Genomic DNA, 20,272 nt, shown 5'->3' with positions numbered 1-20,272 from the left:
CAAGTGCAAGGGGCTCCATTGGTGAACCACTTTCTATCAGCAAACCACACTGAAAAAGATATAGAATGGTCAGTTCTATGTACGGTGGGCATGTTAAATAGAGAGGAAGTAGAGACAAAACTGAATTGACTGGAAGCTAGATTAATTGAAAAATATCAAACTGCTAGGACAGGTCTTAATGACAAAGATGAAATTTGGGGGCTTTTACAATAAGTCAATTTATCTGATGTGTATTTTCTGAAACTGTACAGATTGTGAGGAGTGGCGGCATAACACTGGGCAATAAGGTTTTCTTTATAATCATTTTATAAGATTGGTGGAGCTGATCTTTGGGCAACATTTGTCTGATTTTATTATTTGTATTTATCTATCTTATATATATTTGTTTGTTTGCCTTCCCCAATCAGTATATTTGTGGGTACTTGTTGATAATAATATTTTCTTCCTATATGGAAATGATGTGATCGGCTATTCAGTATATTTAGAGGACTTTACTTATGGTAGCGATGTTCCTTGTTCCTCGTTCTATATTGGCAATTGTGCAGCTTGTGGCCCCCATTTTATCAATTTGTCTTTCATTCATGTGTTATTTAGTCATCCGGTCCTGTTTCTGTATTTACCCCCCAGGGTTAAGTTTGTTCTTATGTGTACCCTCTATAACTAAAATGAGAATCGCCTGGCCTTTTTATGGCGGTCAGTTACGACTTCAAATACTATGTAGATTGGACATTGTCCTTTCTTTACCTCACTGCCACGATAGGATATCTCCGTAACTTCCGCGCACGTGACACGTGATTCTATTGGGATCGCTATGGCGGCTCGTTCGAACGCGGATTGACTACGCGGAGATTGTAGAATTTATAGTAAGTGTTTCCTGTGCATTTCTAGGACTAGATGTGAACTCCTAGTTGGTATTGGACACGTTGTTGACAGTCTTTCTTATTTTACTTAGACCTACGGCAATTAGCACCTTGGCCATACAATGAATACGAGAGGATATTAATATACAGAGAGGGCTCGCATTGGCTATGAAAGCGAGTGGATATATATACTCCAAGAGGGCTCGCATTTACTAGGGAAGCATCACAGACTTCAGGCCCTAGTTTGTTTGTTTTTCGTTTATGACATGATGCATTGGTTATATTGAGAGTATTTATATTGTGTCTTGTCCCCTTATTAGTATTGAACGTTGGAGAGTGAATCAACTGATAGACAGTCCATCGTCATAGCCGATTCTCAAGAACTTAGATTGGTATTGATAGTTTTGTTATCTTTCGTACCATTGCACAATACTAGAACCACGCTACGCCTTCTAACAATTATAGTATATATAGGTTTTTGATCGATTACTAATTCACAGATAATGACCGTATTAGTTTACTCAATATACTGGATATCCTTCCTTTTAAGCTTTTTTCTTTATTTAGTTTCCTGTTTCTGGCACATGGGTGTGTAAATATAATTGGATGCCGTGTCACTCCGAGAAGATTGGCAATACAATGCATAAGATAAATGTGTACATAGATTAGCTAATAGTCCCTGTTGTATATAGTTTGTATATATGGTAACTTGGCAATATGATTTTTTTTGATTCTTTAGACCGAACCTCGAACGCCCTAGTCCTGATGAGGCCTGAAAATTGAATAGGCTGAAACACGTCTACACTTTTTTGTTCTGAAGGCACCAGTAATACATTTTGGAACATTTAAAGGAAACTATAGGGAGTATAAAAAATAATAAGATTTATGGATATATCTCTTATACTCTCCTTTATGAATGGTGACCTTTATGTATAAGGAATGCCTTTGTTTATAATATGGTTGGAAGCATCCTTTGGTGAAATCTATTAAGGGCGAAGAGTCTTAAGGTTAAAAAATATATGTTTGTTATTTTGTGTTTAGTTTGAATATATTATATGTATGTACATGATGTTTTTCATGTCTATATTGTATATATATGTATATTTGTAATAATGTTGTGTATATGTATATATGTGCTTTCAAAATAGTGACAAAAAACTATATATTGCTGAAAAAAGAAGGTAAAATAAATAGAACAAATAATCAACTAATATGAAAAAAAAATTCTGGCTGCCATTGGTCACCTCATTAGTGTAATAACACATTAGAAAGAGATAATTAATGGTTTCTTTTTCCCTATTTGTTTAGAATATTAATTCCTAGGCATCACTGTGTTTTGTATTCTACACCAGGAGCCACCAGCGCTAAACCCGGCCCTGGCACCGTTGCTTATTGGGCAAATTAAATTATGTTTACCCAAGGACTGACTGATAGATGCTGCCTTAAGCAACCTTTAATATAAACTTATCACTGGTTCCACACTAAACCAATGGGTCCTCCAATTTCTTAAACTATATCACCATAGTGGATGATGACATTAATTACCAAAGATAGACCACAGATGGTGTAGTTCCACTTGCAAAGGGAGTAAAACCTTATAGAAATGGCTCATGATCAGGACATGCCCAGAAGGCCATGATTACTCTGATGAATGTTCAATTACTGCTGCAGTCATTGCTAGTATTGATTCTCACTTACTTGCAGGAGTAGCCGCTAAACATGAAGCACCTGGCAGAATAGAAATTCGAGCCTAAGGTAAGGAGTTATTTGTTTTTTATGAAAATAATGACTAATGAATTAAAATAATGGCCAAGTTCTAATTGCAAAGGTACAGTGCCATTATATATTTAAGGATGTGGCATAAAGGCTAGAGAAGGCAACCTCGAAGTTGGGGAACTGGGTTCAAGTCTCAGCATCCTGTGATTCTGGGAAAATCACTTAATCTCCCATGCCTAACAAAATGAATGTGTCCGTCTGTAACGCAACTGGTGCTCATGTAAAGAGCTCTGATACCTTCAGGCCAAGTTTGCGCTGTATAAAACTAAAAAGAGAAATACCTTTTCTGCCACATTGTCTTGTCAAACCTGGTAGATATCCTGAAGCCAAAATGGAAATTAGGACAATTTCTGAGATTGGAAAACTAACCGGTGTCTGTCATCCCTCGCATTGCATTATGGGCATGTGAAGCAAGGGTTTTAGGAGTGAGACAAGCCTGTAAGATAATCACTTACATCTGCAGTGATATTGCAAAACCCACCCTGAAACATAGAATTCGTCAACACACAATAGTGTTTTTTATGTATTAGAATGGATCATGTGCTGTTCTTGTGCAAACAACTTGAACCAGAATTAATGCCACAATTATAGATTTCTCAGCCTACAAAAATTAAACAAGGGTTAAAGTTTCACATGCCCCAAACTATGTTCATCACATATTTTAACCCAATTTGTATAATTTATTTATTTATTTATTTATTCCATTTGTATGGCGCACAGCTACCCAAAAAGGGTTTCCCGGCGCCGATGACTTTCGATGCACAGAAGTAGAGGAAGAAGGGGTATTCTATTTTATTTCTGGAAGACCCAGGTCTTTATGTTCTTTCTAAATCTAGCATAATTTCCTTCCACACCTCTTTATATTATATTGAGCTGGCCTACAGGTTGATGTGCTTTGTTTAGCTCAATAGTTTGTGAGTCATGTAACGCCCCCAGTTACCAGCATGGCAAGTATCCTCTAATTTAAGTCCTCATTGCTAGCCTCGCTTCCCAACAGCCGGTCAGTCTGCTTGCCCACCCCAAATGCCAAGGTTTTTTTAACCTTTTTTATACACAAAGGCTTATAGAGCAAGGGAGGGCCCCTCACTTTCAGATCTCAAATTTCTTATATCTTATATCTGTTACATAGACAGATAACAATGCTTCTAGTAGGTTTAGTAAGTATTTGGAAGCTTCTGCTTTGCATCTTTCAGTTTGTTGAGATGGAATGTATAGAAGACCCATCCTGCTTGTGGATTTCTAAGCCTCTGTGCCCCTGAAATTTATGGAAATTGATACTGTACAATCTCTATTAGCCTGTCAAAAGAAAGCTAAGAAATCTAAAAACCTTTGCTCAAACACTTCTATCATGCACTCAAATCCACCAATCCCTCACTCTGACGTCAGATTAAATTGTTCTCACATAGACTGGGGAAATTAAATTCTGTCAAGCCACCCCAAATCCTCTACTGCTGCGCTCAGGGTAATATTATATTCTTCTACCAGGCTTGTTCCAGACAAAAGAAATTAGACCATATCAAACCCATTCTAAAACACCTCCATTGGTTTCCCCTCAAGTCAAGGACTGACTAAAAGATCGGGAGACAACCTTTACAATGCAGTCATTACATTGCACTACCTTTACATAGCAGTCATTACATCGCAACATCCTTTACATCGCATGTCATTACAACGCAGCCATTGCATTGCATGTCACTACAATGCGTGTCATTACAATGCATGTCACTACAACGCAGGAATTATATCGCAAGTCATTACAGCGCATACCATTACAACGCATAGTACCCTTACACTATCCAATACTTACCCTACTGTTGCACTCACTGGAGTTATAATAGTAGTTTTTACCCTTACACTATCCAACACTTACCCTACTGTTGCACTCACTGGAGTTAGAATAGTAATTATTACCCCTATACTATCCAACACGTACCTTAAATGCAATGTAATGGTATGCATTGTAAAGGTATGCGTTGTAAAGGTTTAATGCAATGTCAGGGAACGCGTTGTAAAGGTAGTTTCTGAAAATGCGATGTAATATGCTACGTAAAAGAATGCGCTGTAAAGGATGTTGCGATGTAAAAACTGCGTTGTAAAGGCATGCATTGTAAATGCATGCGTTGTAATGTCATACATTCTACAAGATCACATGCATAACCCATAAAATAACCCTCAATGGATTACCCTTCTACCTGAGGGAGCTGTAAGGACAATGGAATACAAAGACTACATTTTAAGAGGCCTCTTCAGGACAGGACTAAATTGCTAGTCTCTCAAATACTGAATTTTGTGATAAACAGCTATATAAAAAATGAAGCCTACAAACGCTGGGGCATATTTACAAGTCCTGTGCACCACCTGAACGTCACTTTTAGTGATGTTCCGTTGATGCACAGCGCTTAGCCATATCTACAGGGCCACTTAAAGCCGCCTTGCATAACTTTTCATGGCCTTGTAGATATGAAGTAAGGTGAGGCAACACAAGTTGTTGCCTTGCCATACTCTTTGTGAAATAGGCATTCCATGAGTGTTGCTATTGGTGTTCTCACTCAGCACCCACGGAATTTGAAGCTGCCCCAGATTTAGAAAAACAGGTGAACCTGGGGAGCTCCAAAATCTTCCGCCTCCCTAGAGCAGGCATAATAAGCAGAAATGTTTACATTTCTCCTCGTTTTTTCCTCTTTCCACGTTTGTTGGTTCTAGAAAGAGGAAGATGCATCTTTTGAATGTTTTTGTGCAGAAAGGTGCCCGCATTGGTGCCAGGCTGCAAAATGTGCGCTAGCTGAAGGGACAGGAATGCGCCGTATCCAGGGCCGGACTGAGAACGAAAACCGGCCCTGGCAAAGTGCTCGGCCGGCCCCCTGGGGGTGCGAACGAGTTCTTTGGCGGGGCCGGTTTTCGGCAGTTTTTGTTACAGGGTCGAATTTGCAGCTATGCTGCAAAAACGGCCCTGTAACAAAAACGGCCCCAGGGCCCAAAACCGGCCCCCACCCTTGAGGCGCACCGGGGGATTGCCCGGTGCCCGCAACGGCCAGTCCGGGCCTGGCCGTATCTTGTAAATGCAGTGCATTCCTGTCCTTTCGAATTGTTGTAGGGCAGCGCAGCAACATTATTTGCGATCCAGCCCTACACCAATACCATGTAAATCTGCCCCTCTCTCTGTGTATGCCTGTTAGAAGCAGTGGCTTTTATGCAAATCATTAAATATGCCTCCTCCTTATTCATTTATATACAAAGAAGAATGTAATGGGAAGGAAAAATGATCTTCAGCATGCTGACTTAATAAGATTATAATATTGCAAATTAAAGTTTGAAAACGATGTATTTTTCATCAAAATGCTAAACTGGGCATTGGAATTGGAAGGTTTCAAAAGCAAACAAATCGTTTTGAGAAAGAAAAAATAACTGCAGTTCAGATTATATTCAGCAGTTTCACAGTGGAACCTTCTGTACAGGCAAGAGTGTCATTTTATAGCATTGCCTCAATGTTTCCACACATTTCTTTCTTATGCATGGTTTCCACAGGAACCGTCTGCCATTTAAAACAGATTCCAAATCTGGTAATTGTCACTGCTATGACGCAGCAGCAGTGGATTTGAAAACTCGATGCCCACTGCTGCTAAGCCATAAAGGCCTTCAGCTCAGGCTGAGAGGACTCACTGAGAGCCTGTCAGTCAGCTCTGCTTGTGACTGAAAGCAGAAAGCACAGCAACCAGAGGGGCAAGGAAGGTGGTGGGATTGGTTGGGGATGGCATGTGAGGTATTATTTTGGTCAGGAAGGAGAGGCCATGTTATACATGGCTCCCCCATTACTCATTAGCACCTGCGTATAAGTTTAAAGCAGAGGCAGGTGATTTTGGGGGTCATACTGTAGTGTAGTTCCTATCATCCCAATAGGCTCTGCGCATTGGAATAATACCTACAGCAGTAAAGGCCTAGACCAGACGTTAACTAGGTCTACTACTGTCGATACTAGACTTAAAGTTTTGGGTTTGCCAGCTAGCTCAGAGTTCACTAGAAACTTTCTCGAATGTTCAGGAAGGACTTAACTTCCCTGATTAGACAAGAAGGGATTTAGTTTCTGACAACTATAGAACATGACAACTTTGCTCTCCCCTAATCAAGATTATATCTCGAGAGTCGTGTGAACAAAAGGCAATTTATTTTACTCAGTCAGTACGTGCATTCTTAGTCTCATCAGATTGTAGAGAAAAGGAAGAGACGGGCGTGTTCAATAAAAAGGTGTTATTTATTGATCAGTCTCTTTTCTCATACAAGAGAAACGGATCGATATTATTGCAATACTTATAGCTAAGTAAAGTGCATACATTAAAAGCAATAGTATAAAATAATACTGTAAAAACATTGATATGGTTTCTAAGCCATAAGATGTTTTAAAATGAATAAAATATATTACATACACATATACATTTGACTAAACGTACTCAACTGGTGTTTCTAAATACGCCTACCCCGTGTACCTGACCTAAGCCTAATACGTGGGCGGGAATAGAAAGTTACAGTTTAAGTTAAGTTTGTTTTTGCCAAGTGAATAACTAAAGAATTCTCTGTGAGGGGGTATTCAGTTCTGTACCTGGAATCTAGGTTGAATGAGGGATGGTATCTCTCGTCTCTGGTCTCGATATTCCAGGCTGCCTGCGAGGGCTGCCCAGAAACGCCGGTGCTGGATTTCTCGGCAGGAGAAAGCAGCTTCTCTCAGTGCGTCAGGAAGGCGGGGCTGCGCCAGCGGGGTCTGCTCTGCTCTGGGCTTCGGCAAGTATGGCTGCTCCGTCTCGTCACCACCGCGTGTGTTTGCATAGGGCAATATCGGTAATATTTATACCTTTAAGGTGCCGAGATTGACGTAAGGATGGACATAGATACGTCAATAAGGATGTCATACGACTTGCTCGTTAGCACATTCTTTTGCTGAAGTTCTCGGTGAAATCAAAACAATGGCCGCAGGGTTTTGCCCAGGTTGTCATAGGTTTGATTTGTTATGAGAACTCCGTATGCCTTATCAGGGGCTGGAGGAATATCGCTTGTCTAATTAGATCGCAAGCGTTATGACCTAATCAGATAACACGTTCCTGTGCCGTAGTGTGACTGCGTCAGATAACGGTATCTGCATCATGGGGGTTTTCTGCCTCATGGGCTGACTGTTAGTTAACTTGTTGGTTTGTTTAACCAGAATAGGGTCAGGAATAGGGGGATCGATTCAGAACCTATAGGAATACATCACACCCACTCCACGCTAACTATGGTCATATTTACTAATCTATGCATAGTTAAACATAGTACAACATACTATAGAGTATTGTGTATACCTTACCACCCCAAAATACATAAATGCATCTTGAAATTTTCAAATATACGGAAAAGTTGCAATCATATGTATTGTATGCACTCAAGCTGTATAATAATGCTAAGGTAATCACGCATTTGTATACATTATTGCTATTGGTATATGAGAATTTACACATGAAATGGCTCTTAATACAGAAAAAAGTTCGAGACCATTCCATCACAGAATAAAATATTTATGAACATACCAGCGGGCAGCTAATGTCTATAAGCTATCTAAAATTTAGAAACCTTAGTTCTTTAAGAATAGTTCTTACTCTAAGCAGAAGATAGTGTCCCGAAAAATATGAAAAAAAAATATTTTGGGGCTGCTGAAAAATTGCTGTCCGTGAACTGGAGGAAAAATTGTTCATGTGACTTTATTTTTAAAGTTGAAGGCCGAATTCAGGGAACGCCGTGTGCGAGCTTGTTCAAAAGTCTCTATTTCTGCTCTGGTGAGAACATCATATCATTTAGGCTTTCGAAAAAACTGTCAACAGCTTCCTGGGAAAGTTCCACTAACTCGGAAATAGGTGTAATCATGCATTCGTGCGCATGATTGTTTCCATTGACATTCTGATTTGCATTGCTGACAGAAGGTCGTACCTGATCGATGCTGCTTTCATCTTGAACTTCACTACCCATCAATCGTAGTGGTGAAGCTTCCACGAATGCCGTCATCAGGATTGGTAGCCTTTGAGGGCAGCACAAAGCATGAACCTTGATCGGGCTCAACAATGTTTCTGCATCCATTGGCGCATCCGATTGTAGCGTCAGACAGGTGTCTAACACGCATTCTTCTCCGCATAGCAGACACCTTAATACAGGTAAAACACATCTTTGCCACATTGGTCGAAATGATAGAAACCAAGTAATGTTCAGGTCTCTAAGCCGGGAGAGTCCCAGGATTTTTGATATCCGGTCCCGGTATCCAATGGCTAGGATTGTTTCTTCCCTTGTCGCAAGAGTTTTGTCTGTGACATGGGTTGCCATACCGAAAAATAAGGACCAAGAATAGGATTCCTGCAATTAGTCCCAAGATCAGGGGAAGTCCGCCAAAAATCATATGGACGAAATCTGGAAAAATACCCAGTATGGCTTTGAATGGTGTTAATGCCATCGAAAATACTGTCTTAAATACCTTTGAGACCCCATTGGTATCAGAAATATTTAATATTTCGTTTAGTATTTCTGCGAAATGTATGGAGGAATTAGTTGATAACAATGAATGTATCTCTGCAGTCGTCCTTGCGACTTGTAGATCATACGTTTCTTTTGATGACGTGAGCCTTGCAGGCGTCTGAAGAAGCACTGTTTTCATTCTGCTTAAAGTATCTATTCGAATAGAAGTAATTTTCAAATTGGGCCATGCCCTTGCCTCCCTGTCTGGAAAGGAGCTGGGGAACAATGAGCGTCCACAGCACTTGACCTTCGCAGTCGTAGTGACTAGATAAGGAGTCCCGGGCATAAGACTACAACATCTGCGGTCTACAATTAGAATGTAACTCCCATTATAGAGTCTTTGAAAGAATGGTTCTATTTCTGTTGCAGGTGCGCCTTGCTGGTGACATGAAAGGTTGTATGAATTCCCTTCACAGGCTCCATGCAAACTAATTCCGTTACACAGAAGCGTGCCGCTTAGTGACATCGCACAATTATTGCCACTAAGAAACACTTTCTGTCCTTTATTACTGACACATGCATGTGAATAGGGCAGGTTCCATGATGTTTTAATGTACCCTTTTCCCAATTTCTCGTACATGCCAGCCTGTATATATTTTTGGCAGTATTGAAACCTGAAGGTTGAGATTGGAATATTTATTATCCCATGTATTATCCATTCACTGACAGGTCGTTCTGACATTGTCACTGGTAATCTTTCGAGTTTTTCAATGCTCAAGATTGTATAATCAGCACCCTTTTGTGCCATACTGATTTGTCTATCAGTAAGGTTAAAGATTTGGAATAGTGACGTTGTGTTGATTAAACGCCAAGGCACATAGCCTGAACGCAGATTTTGTAACGTCCAGCCAAGCTGTACAATAGAGCGCAATTGGGACTGACCGTGTTGTAATAACAGTAAGTCTTGCGTCAATATGTCGATTGCTGAAGACACAATGCTGTCCAAAGAAAAAATTCTGGAGGACAGAGTCATTAACCCATTGTCCACTACAGAAAGTGATTTTTCCAAATTAATACGGTCAATTTCCCGTATTCTCTCTGCTGTTTCAATTTGAATAACCTTCCAGGCCTCATTGTATGCTGCATATACAGAGGCTGCTATGAAACGTTTTTGACGCTGTTTGCGCGGTCCCATAATGAAATCACGCAAGTCAGCACCATCAGTAAGTAAAGTTAGGTGTTGTTTAATTTCTGCCAGTGTGGAAGTTTGTAGCCATTGAAGGCATAATTTGCCCACACTGTAGGTGGTTATTATCCCTGGGTGATGTCTTTGGGGATATCTAGGGTCTGGCCTGGTCATTTTGAACCCCTGTGTTTTGTTCAGGAATCTATCTTGACAGTTATTTGTATCTGTGGGCCAGATCAACCACTGTTTCCAATCAGGATGTGTTCTGTTTTGGTTTAATACATAATTTACGTCTATCTCTTCATCTGTAGAGCTATTGCTGAACATTGTTGGCTTTGGAATAGACGGTTTATTTAAGTCTTTGATTTTGGCTAGACCAAAACAGGTGGTTTGTTGAACAGTGTCATTTAAAAATATCATTTGTTCTGGGATCATGCAGGCTCTAAACATAGATTCTATACCCTGTACTTGCCATTCTTTTGTACCCCAAACACTTTTCAATTCAACATTCTTGTCCCAATAATCAAAACCAAAAGTATTCATTTTTTCAAAGAATGAGTCTGAATATATCAATTTTGTGTTGGTTATCATGGTCTTTGTCCCTGTCTTGTTTGACAATTTAAAATAGAATGTTTCAGGATTACTTGTGTTAAAACCTGAAAAGTATGAATATTTGTCATAGAAGGTCCTTGAGCTTCCTTTTGGAGGGGTTGCACAATGTTCCCATTGATTATAATTTAAAACATTTCTAGGTTGTGCAGATCTATGTAAAAAATGGTTAACATAGTGGTTATAACAGTACATACTATCATAATTTGTAGAACCCTGCAAATAATCATGTTTGGTAAATTTAGCAGACATTACTAAGTCAGACATCATATTATTAATGCTTTCGAAGTCCCAATCATCAGCAAATGAGCTTGGTTTTGCAAAGTCACTCAATGAGATCTTAATTTGGTGTGGATATTTCAGGATTTCGACCGGACCATAAATTTCATAGTCAGTGTTGTCCCAGGCTACCCCACCAGGTATCAGATTGGCTGTGAAGTTGACTGAAGAAAGTTCTCTTTTCTCGATGTGTGAAGATGTGTGTGGTTTGAGGATCAAGTTGATTTTCTGACTTGCTGTGTCCATTTTTGCATATTTTCCCTCAATGAAGCGTCCCAAAGTTAGTATCATGATGAGCCAAAGTATGAGGATAAATGCACCAAAACCCACCCAAAATTCAATCCATGGAGAAATCAGATATGTTTCTTTCAGTTGTTTCAAAAGTTCTTTAGCTTTATCTTTAAAGGTTTTTGATGATGGCTGTGTCTTTGATTCACTGAAGCCTTCAGAGGAATCATCGAAGTTTATGAAGTAGCCGGATGCAGTTCTGTCAATTGTTCCAATTGGTTCAGGATTTCTGTTTCTTGCATTTTCACTTGGTACTTCATTATAGATTGGTGTGTCTCTGCTAAATGTTTTTATTTGGGTTTTCAGAGGTCTGAGTTCTATTGCATTGTTGCATAGTCCTTGTTGTTCTTCTGTAGGCGTTTCGAATGTGATGAGCCTCTTCGTTAGGACCTCTGTACTGGTAGCAAACCTTGGTGTTCTGCTACTTATTGGGAGTCCACTTGGCCTACTGTTTGTTATCGGCCACATGTTGTGGTTTTACCAGGTCGATGGATACAACTCGGTTCTCCTTTTTTCCAGCAAGTGGCGGTAGTACAACTGATCTTGTCCCGTTGACAGACAAGACAGGAACTGCTTTTCTGTAAGAAGGCCCAAATTCCTTCTTTACCGCGATCTTTTCCCTGACTAGATCCCCGACTTTTGGAATCCAGACAGGTCTTGCTGGGACAGGTGGTGGTTCTTCAGTGGTTGTTGGCTGTTGTTTCAATTTTATGTTGCTCAGGTCTTTTCTTGTTTTGTTTAAGTCCTGCAAAATAGCCAAACGGTCTTTGATATCAAAGCTTTTTTCTTTCACCACTGAAGTCTGACTATCAATGTCAGAGATCAACATCCTAGTTCCAAATAATAATTCGTACGCACTGAATCCCTTCAGAGAATTTCTTGGCAAGTTATTTAGACTACGTTGGACACTTATTAGATGTTTGACCCACCCAGTTCCCGAACCTAATATCTTTTCCGTTATAGATTGCTTTATGCCTTGGTTTTTTCTTTACACCATCCCGTACCCTCAGGAAGGAAGTGAGAAGATTCCCGCTGGGCTATGCTCATTTGGTCATGTTTCCCCTCAGGCTGGAGGGCTAGAGTGAAAACAATGGTCAAACGTAGCATGCTCTTAGCGTATATGCCATTTAGACTCGCAAATCTTTGTATAACAGTCCAGACGTCAGCCGAGTGCTGGTGATCTACATTATAAGTGTAAACTAGCCTGTATATGTTAATCGCAAGCCTTCCTTTATACTCTTGATTTTTTCTTGAGTAAAACGACGAGGTATTAAACTGTTTCTCTCCCCACTGCGATCTCTGTTGCAGTTTGGGCAGTTTTTTACAAACATGGTGTGACGCAGGCTCATGCCTGGCCACCAGTACCGTGATTGTAATTCTTCCAGAGAATCTTTTAGTTTTAGGTGTCTGAGACCCTCGCCCATATGTGCGTCTGCGATTAACAAGTTTCTCCTGTCCATGTTTGGAATCACTCTATCCCCCACTCCAGGGATTCGAGCAAAAGGGACGGAGTTTGCATCGATTATGTATGTATAATTGAGTGGATAGTTGATCGGTAACGCTGAGCAGTCGCCTTTTGATGACGTTTTTACCGCCAGTACTGTTTCACCGTCAATGTATTTTAATGTACGCTTTTTTCGAACTACGGGAGCCGATTTAGTGGCTGTCGCTGTGGCTGTCTCAGCCAATGAATTCCCTGCAACGTGAACGCCATCACGCTGATGACTCAGTGAGTGTGTCACGTGAGTCTTTGGTAGCTCTTTTTGTAAAAGAGCTATTTGTTCCCAAAGCATTTTCTGCTTTATTGTTGCATCTGTGTCATCTTTGTAACCGTTTTGAATCCATGTCTGCAAATCCTTGTTATATGATTTGACGCAGTAATAGGAATCTGACACTATAAGTGTCGGGAATTCGCGATCCGCATTATCTAGCGCCATTTTCAATGCCATTATTTCAGTCTGTTGTTCTGAATTAGTTTCTACTGAGTGTGTTTTTGTTAATAGAGGTTTTAGTTTACCTCCGCGCCACACTTCTTTTGTAATCCCACATGTGGGGTTGTATGCCTGTTCTCCCCAAACGGGGGGTTGAGCATGTCCGTCTGTATAAATTACACAGGCGTAATGTCGTAAAGGCAGAATGTCGATTGGCAGAGGATATGTTTTTTCATATTCTAAATTTTTTAATTCTTCTAGTTCTGGAGTATGGCACAATATTCTAGAAAATTGTCAGCCAGGCTATACTTGATAATTCATATCCTAAGAACAGGACTGTCAGATGGGCAATTCTGGATTTTTTAAAGTTGAATTTGTAACCCTCTGCTGCGAACCCAAGTATTATGGTGTTCACTCTTTTCAAGTGAGTCTCCAAGTCATCATCTGTTAAGTATATGTCATCGACATAAGATAATGCTTCATCATCATATAGTTGTAGTAATTCTGTTACTCTCGCTGAGAATACCCCCGGGCTGTTCTTGTACCCCTGGGCTAACCGACAGAATTGTTTTTGAGTGCCATTTATTGAGAATGCAGTTAAATATCTGCTCTCTGGTGCTATGTTTTGACAAAAGAATCCATTAGAGATGTCTAATGTTGTTTTGTATTTTTTGCGCACTATGTTATTCATTAGTGCAGCACTATGTGAGTTTTGCACTGCAAAAGTTTTGCAACATGTGTTAAGGTGTCGGTAATCCAAAACTAGACGGTATGAATTGTCTGGTTTGGAGACCGGAAACAAAGGATTGTTCATTTGTGAGGTGCAAGTTTCAATCACCCCCTGGTATTCTAGCTGATCTAGTATTTCATTTACCTGTTTTTTAGCTTCTTGCTTAATTGGGAACTGCCTTTGTGCAGTAGGTTGTGATTTTAACTGGATTTTGTGAGGAGGAGAATCCTCATCCCATCCTACATGATTTTTATATAAAGCAGGTGCTAAGGCCACTGCCCACTTTCTAGCAAGTGTGTATTTTTTATGAATCGGGATTTGATTCGAGAAGGCAGGCATAATTACTTCTTCGCCATGAGGGCACTCCCTGACAAATTCTGGTGGCCAGTCTTTTTCAGCTAGAAGGATATCATAGCCCTTGGAGAGATTATCCCAAAATAGTCCCCTTATTTTCCTAGTCTTATCTCCCTCTATACGTAATGTTATCTCGTATATCTTGTGGGGTTTGCTAACTCTGGTGTCTGCAGTTTCCACTTGAAGATATTCATTCGTGTCCACTGTCTCCAGATGATTCATAAGGACTTTGCGAGCTATGCTCACTTCTGCTGCGCTGTCTAGCATTGTCTGAGCCCATTCTCCGTTTTTCAGTTGTGTCCTCAGTATTCTCGGCATTGTTAACTACCTTGATACTGGCTACCTTCTTTTTTGGAAATTGTAATTTCTTTTTTAGCTGAGCAGGTTCCTTGTCTTTGGACTTGGCGTGCTCTTCTCTTTGTTCTGATCGTCCTCTTCTTTCCGATTTCTGCGAGGAAGTCTGAAAAGATTGAGAGGGACGTGTATCAATGTCTTGATATCTATCAGGTTTTTTAATATTATCCCTATTTCTAAGGTTATATCTTTTCCCAGAGGGGTCACTCTGAGGTGACCTGTGTCTTTGGTTCGGAGATTTTTCTCTTCGCCTAGGAGACCTTCCTCGGGACTGGAATTTCTTTTCTTTAGGATTGGATTGTTTGTTTCCATCCCAGTTCTTTTTTGGTGATGTAGAATTATTATTAAAAAATATTTTTTCAGGACTTTCCATTAGTTGCGGTTTTACTGGTATTCCACCTAAACTATCTCTACCTAGTTCCTCATAGGATTTTTCTATGATTCTGGCAATTTCAGCTGGTTGGTCTGCTATATCTGTCTCTTTTAACCTCTGGCGGATCGCCACGTTTGCTGCTTCACCTTTTATGTTGGCTAATAATATAGCCGAGACCTGCTTGAAGTCTTTCAGTAATTTCATACCAAGAGTTAAAGCGGGTTCTGGACCATATTCATCTTGAATTTGTTTTAGCACATCTGGTATTACCGAAATGGATGGAACACCGTGCGTTTTTGTGTAGATGGAAGCAAAGACTGTACCCCAAGTGTCACAGTCCTCAATGTGTGGTGCGATTCCCATTGGAAGACAGATAGTCAGAATCCTGTGCTTTTCTAGCGGGGTAGTGTCTGGAAACACCGCCTCTAATTGGGTGATTTTCTGCGCTAGCCAGAATGATATTTGTTCCCGTTTAGCCGGTACTTTACCTAGGCAGGACTGGATGTTCTGTGGTGTAATTTTATTTGTGTTCCCCTGGTGAGGGGTCAGCTGTGGGAGTTTAATCGCTGGCTGAATTGTTGAAGTCCGCATCACATACTGGACTAATTGTCTATGTATTTTTATTAATTGTTTTAGCTGTGTTAACAGGTTAGCTGCAGACATCCCGTCGATGTCTGGATGTGGTGTGTATCCGGCTAGGACCGGCCACGTTGCTCCTGGTCTACCTAAAGGACCGAGCCTGGTGATGTGATTATTATGTTTTAGGGCGCCATCAAATAAGAGCAAATGCTCTTGAAATTTGAGTGGTACTTCCACCTCCTCGAAAGGAGTGTACGTTTCAGGAGGTTCCTCTATTTTGTAATAGTGGAAGTACTTTGTTACAGGATTTGCTGCTGGAAAATTTATCCATGAATAGTATACCTCTGTCTGCCGATATTCGTGTGCCTCAATTACGAATATGACTGTACCACCTCTAGGTGTCAGTCCATTTTCTATAAGTTTTATGGTTATAGATTTCCTTTTAATGACCGGGATGAGTATTATATCCGGGTCTGCTTCCTGTATGGTAGCATCAGCTGCTGCGAGTTCAGTTGCTAATCTAACTGCCTCTCTTTCTTCATCACTGTCTACCATTTTACCGACAGGATGGTTATTTTGTTTGTTTGCAGATCAGGTTTCTTATGGAAACAAAGATTAGATGCACAATATTTTGGAACAGTGTATCCTTCAACGTTGACTTATACCAAGAACCATACATAGGAGTTCCCTCCTGCGAGGTCTGGCGGATATAACCTTTCACCCACTCCAGACGTCTTTGGAGTATTATGGGAAAAGGGGTCTGAGTGAGAAAGCACGACTGAGTTACTCTAAATGTCTTACGTTAGTTTTATCGCCCTTTCCAAACGCGTTGGGCGCCATGTAGTGTAGTTCCTATCATCCCAATAGGCTCTGCGCATTGGAATAATACCTACAGCAGTAAAGGCCTAGACCAGACGTTAACTAGGTCTACTACTGTCGATACTAGACTTAAAGTTTTGGGTTTGCCAGCTAGCTCAGAGTTCACTAGAAACTTTCTCGAATGTTCAGGAAGGACTTAACTTCCCTGATTAGACAAGAAGGGATTTAGTTTCTGACAACCATAGAACATGACAACTTTGCTCTCCCCTAATCAAGAGTATATCTCGAGAGTCGTGTGAACAAAAGGCAATTTATTTTACTCAGTCAGTACGTGCATTCTTAGTCTCATCAGATTGTAGAGAAAAGGAAGAGACGGGCGTGTTCAATAAAAAGGTGTTATTTATTGATCAGTCTCTTTTCTCATACAAGAGAAATGGATCGATATTATTGCAATACTTATAGCTAAGTAAAGTGCATACATTAAAAGCAATTATATAAAATAATACTGTAAAAACATTGATATGGTTTCTAAGCCATAAGATGTTTTAAAATGAATAAAATATATTACATACACATATACATTTGACTAAACGTACTCAACTGGTGTTTCTAAATACGCCTACCCCGTGTACCTGACCTAAGTCTAATACGTGGGCGGGAATAGAAAGTTACAGTTTAAGTTAAGTTTGTTTTTGCCAAGTGAATAACTAAAGAATTCTCTGTGAGGGGGTATTCAGTTCTGTACCTGGAATCTAGGTTGAATGAGGGATGGTATCTCTCGTCTCTGGTCTCGATATTCCAGGCTGCCTGCGAGGGCTGCCCAGAAACACCGGTGCTGGATTTCTCGGCAGGAGAAAGCAGCTTCTCTCAGCGCGTCAGGAAGGCGGGGCTGCGCCAGCGGGGTCTGCTCTGCTCTGGGCTTCGGCAAGTATTGCTGCTCCGTCTCGTCACCACCGCGTGTGTTTGCATAGGGCAATATCGGTAATATTTATACCTTTAAGGTGCCGAGATTGACGTAAGGATGGACATAGATACGTCAATAAGGATGTCATACGACTTGCTCGTTAGCACATTCTTTTGCTGAAGTTCTCGGTGAAATCAAAACAATGGCCGCAGGGTTTTGCCCAGGTTGTCATAGGTTTGATTTGTTATGAGAACTCCGTATGCCTTATCAGGGGCTGGAGGAATATCGCTTGTCTAATTAGATCGCAAGCGTTATGACCTAATCAGATAACACGTTCCTGTGCCGTAGTGTGACTGCGTCAGATAACGGTATCTGCATCATGGGGGTTTTCTGCCTCATGGGCTGACTGTTAGTTAACTTGTTGGTTTGTTTAACCAGAATAGGGTCAGGAATAGGGGGATCGATTCAGAACCTATAGGAATACATCACAATACATGACATAAAGTTATAGATGGGCAAATAAGCGAATTACTGGGATGTTTTCACCTCTGGGTTCTGATTGACATCATAAACAACTCGTACTTAGCTCTTGTTGTCTATCTGACAACCACTTGATGAAAACCATCTCATAACTCACCGCTACCCATCTATAATTCTATACGTTATGTGTAGTCTATCTAAAAAGCCATTAGCATGAACACATGTTTTGAAATCCAGTTATTTGCTGCTTTGATGTCAGAGAAAAAAATCGTTTTGCATTTTCACTGCCCTAACATCAGGGCAGGAAAGCACCAGTCCCAAAGCCAGTTTTCTCTCTGCTAGAATCCATTGCCTTCTCCAAATCCCTACAGGCTCAAGAGAGGCGTGGAAATTGAGGTGGCACTCCTGCACCAGCATTTGCTGTCTCCCCTGTCAACCTCAAATCTCTGCAGGCCTGCAAGGTCAGAAAATTGACCCTTTATTTTTTTTAAATCATAAGAATTTGAAACATGCTGCTTATTGGAATATAGGAAGAGGAGGCCACATGTGACATAAAATTGAGGATAGGTAACTGAAATTAAAGGGAATGCTTTTCATCCCTGCTTCCCGAGTCACATATTTGTCTATTTGATGCCACTCATAATCCTTTAGTGAAAACATCCCCATTATTTACAGTTACATATACTTCTATAATTTCCTAGAGTTTAGGTAGGAAAACAGCACTCGTAAACCAACTGGTGCTCGCACTCGTATTTATTGAAACAGAGTAAACAGACGCGTTTCGGCTTCAAGCCTTCCTCGGTCTCCGAGGAAGGCTTGAAGCCGAAACGCGTCTGTTTACTCTGTTTCAATAAATACGAGTGCGAGCACCAGTTGGTTTACGAGTGCTGTTTTCCTACCTAAACTCTTGGAAATTGGAGCTGCATAATTTTGCGGGAACCCACTACCGCAGACTGCACCCATCCGCGAGTGCCCCGACTGACCAGTGGGACTGGGAGCTTCGATACTTCTATAATTGACTACAGTTTTTATTGAGTATTTCATTCTGCCAAAATGAAGGTTGGCCTAGCGTTTGTTAAGAGGCACTGCCAATTTGTGGTCTTTCTTTCCGTGAAAGGCAGAACAGTGCTTTGGGCCGCCATTTCACTGGGGATTAAAGTGATGTCACTAGTGTCACTAGATGTCACTAGTGTCACTAGATGTCACTAGTGACCTGTAAAAATTACCGGCGACCAATGATTTGTGAAATCAGAACTCGCTTGTAATATGAAAATAAATGACAGGATCAATATAACAGTAGCCCTTGTGTTCTTAGGCAGGATACTCATGAGATATTTTTCTGCATCGTTGTTTCTCAGAAATGTTTTTGCCTGAATTTGTACTGTTTTTGTTCAGGCCTACTCATGCTCAATGCCATGGACAACATCTTATACCTGAAGGTAGAGTAGTTTCACCTTTCATTTCTGGGGGGGCCCAATAGACTCTTTACAGTAGGTTCTGTGGTCATTACTTAGGTTTGTTTCCTATTCTCTCCTATTCTCTCCTATTCTCTCCTAGTGGCATCTCACAGACCTCCTATTGGGAGAAGTTGCCAGGCTCTCAATAGTTTGCTTCTGAAAGATTTCCAGAGATGCCGCTTAGATCTTGGACTCTTCATCTGAAAGGATGATCAATCATGCTCACCTTGCCACCCCTGTTTGGACCCAGCCATATGCAAATCAGTCTTGACCCTCCTTCCCATGGGAACAGTCCAGCCCGAGCTGCCATGCCAGGTCCCCGCTAGACCAGAAACAAGCATCCTGGGACCGTTTTTTAAGTATCACCCCTCATTAGCCAGGCTTGTTTGAATCCAGTGGCAGAGTGACCACAGGACACATGGCTGGGCATACCCTTTCCACCTAGAGTGACTATAGCAACACAAAAAGATGATGGATGGAATGCTGAACATTTTCAAACATTCACACCCAGTCAAAGATCTAGGTAAATCCATCTTTTTTTGCTCACCACGCCACCCCAATTTGGACCCAGTCATATGCAAATCAGTCTTGACCCCGCTCCTGTGCTCACTGTGCCACTGGATTCAAACAACAGTGCAACGCCTCAGCCCGACTGATCCTCAACGTCCCCCGCCACAGCCACATCTTCTCCCACCTAAGAGACCTGCACTGGCTCCCCGTCAACAAGAGGATCACCTTCAAACTCCTCACCCACGCACACAAAGCACTCCACAACGCCGGACCAGCCTACCTGAACAACAGACTCAACTTTTACACCCCCACCCGCCA

General features: G+C 41.0%; 1 long non-coding RNA gene across 1 annotated transcript in view; it reads left to right on the top strand.

Annotated features, from left to right (window-relative positions):
* Positions 1-783: 783 nt before the first annotated feature.
* The window catches only part of LOC144755877 (uncharacterized), a 46,464-nt gene continuing 26,975 nt past the window's right edge, over positions 784-20,272 (top strand). Inside the window, exons 1-2 of the long non-coding RNA XR_013594985.1 lie at positions 784-863; positions 2,565-2,615. This is a non-coding gene — a long non-coding RNA (uncharacterized LOC144755877). The remainder of the gene's footprint in view (positions 864-2,564; positions 2,616-20,272) is intronic.

This window comes from Lissotriton helveticus, chromosome 5_1, assembly GCF_964261635.1.
Source record: "Lissotriton helveticus chromosome 5_1, aLisHel1.1, whole genome shotgun sequence".
NCBI lineage: Eukaryota > Metazoa > Chordata > Amphibia > Caudata > Salamandridae > Lissotriton > Lissotriton helveticus.
Note: the sequence above shows the minus strand (reverse complement) of the source record. Positions and strands in the feature narration are given on the sequence as shown.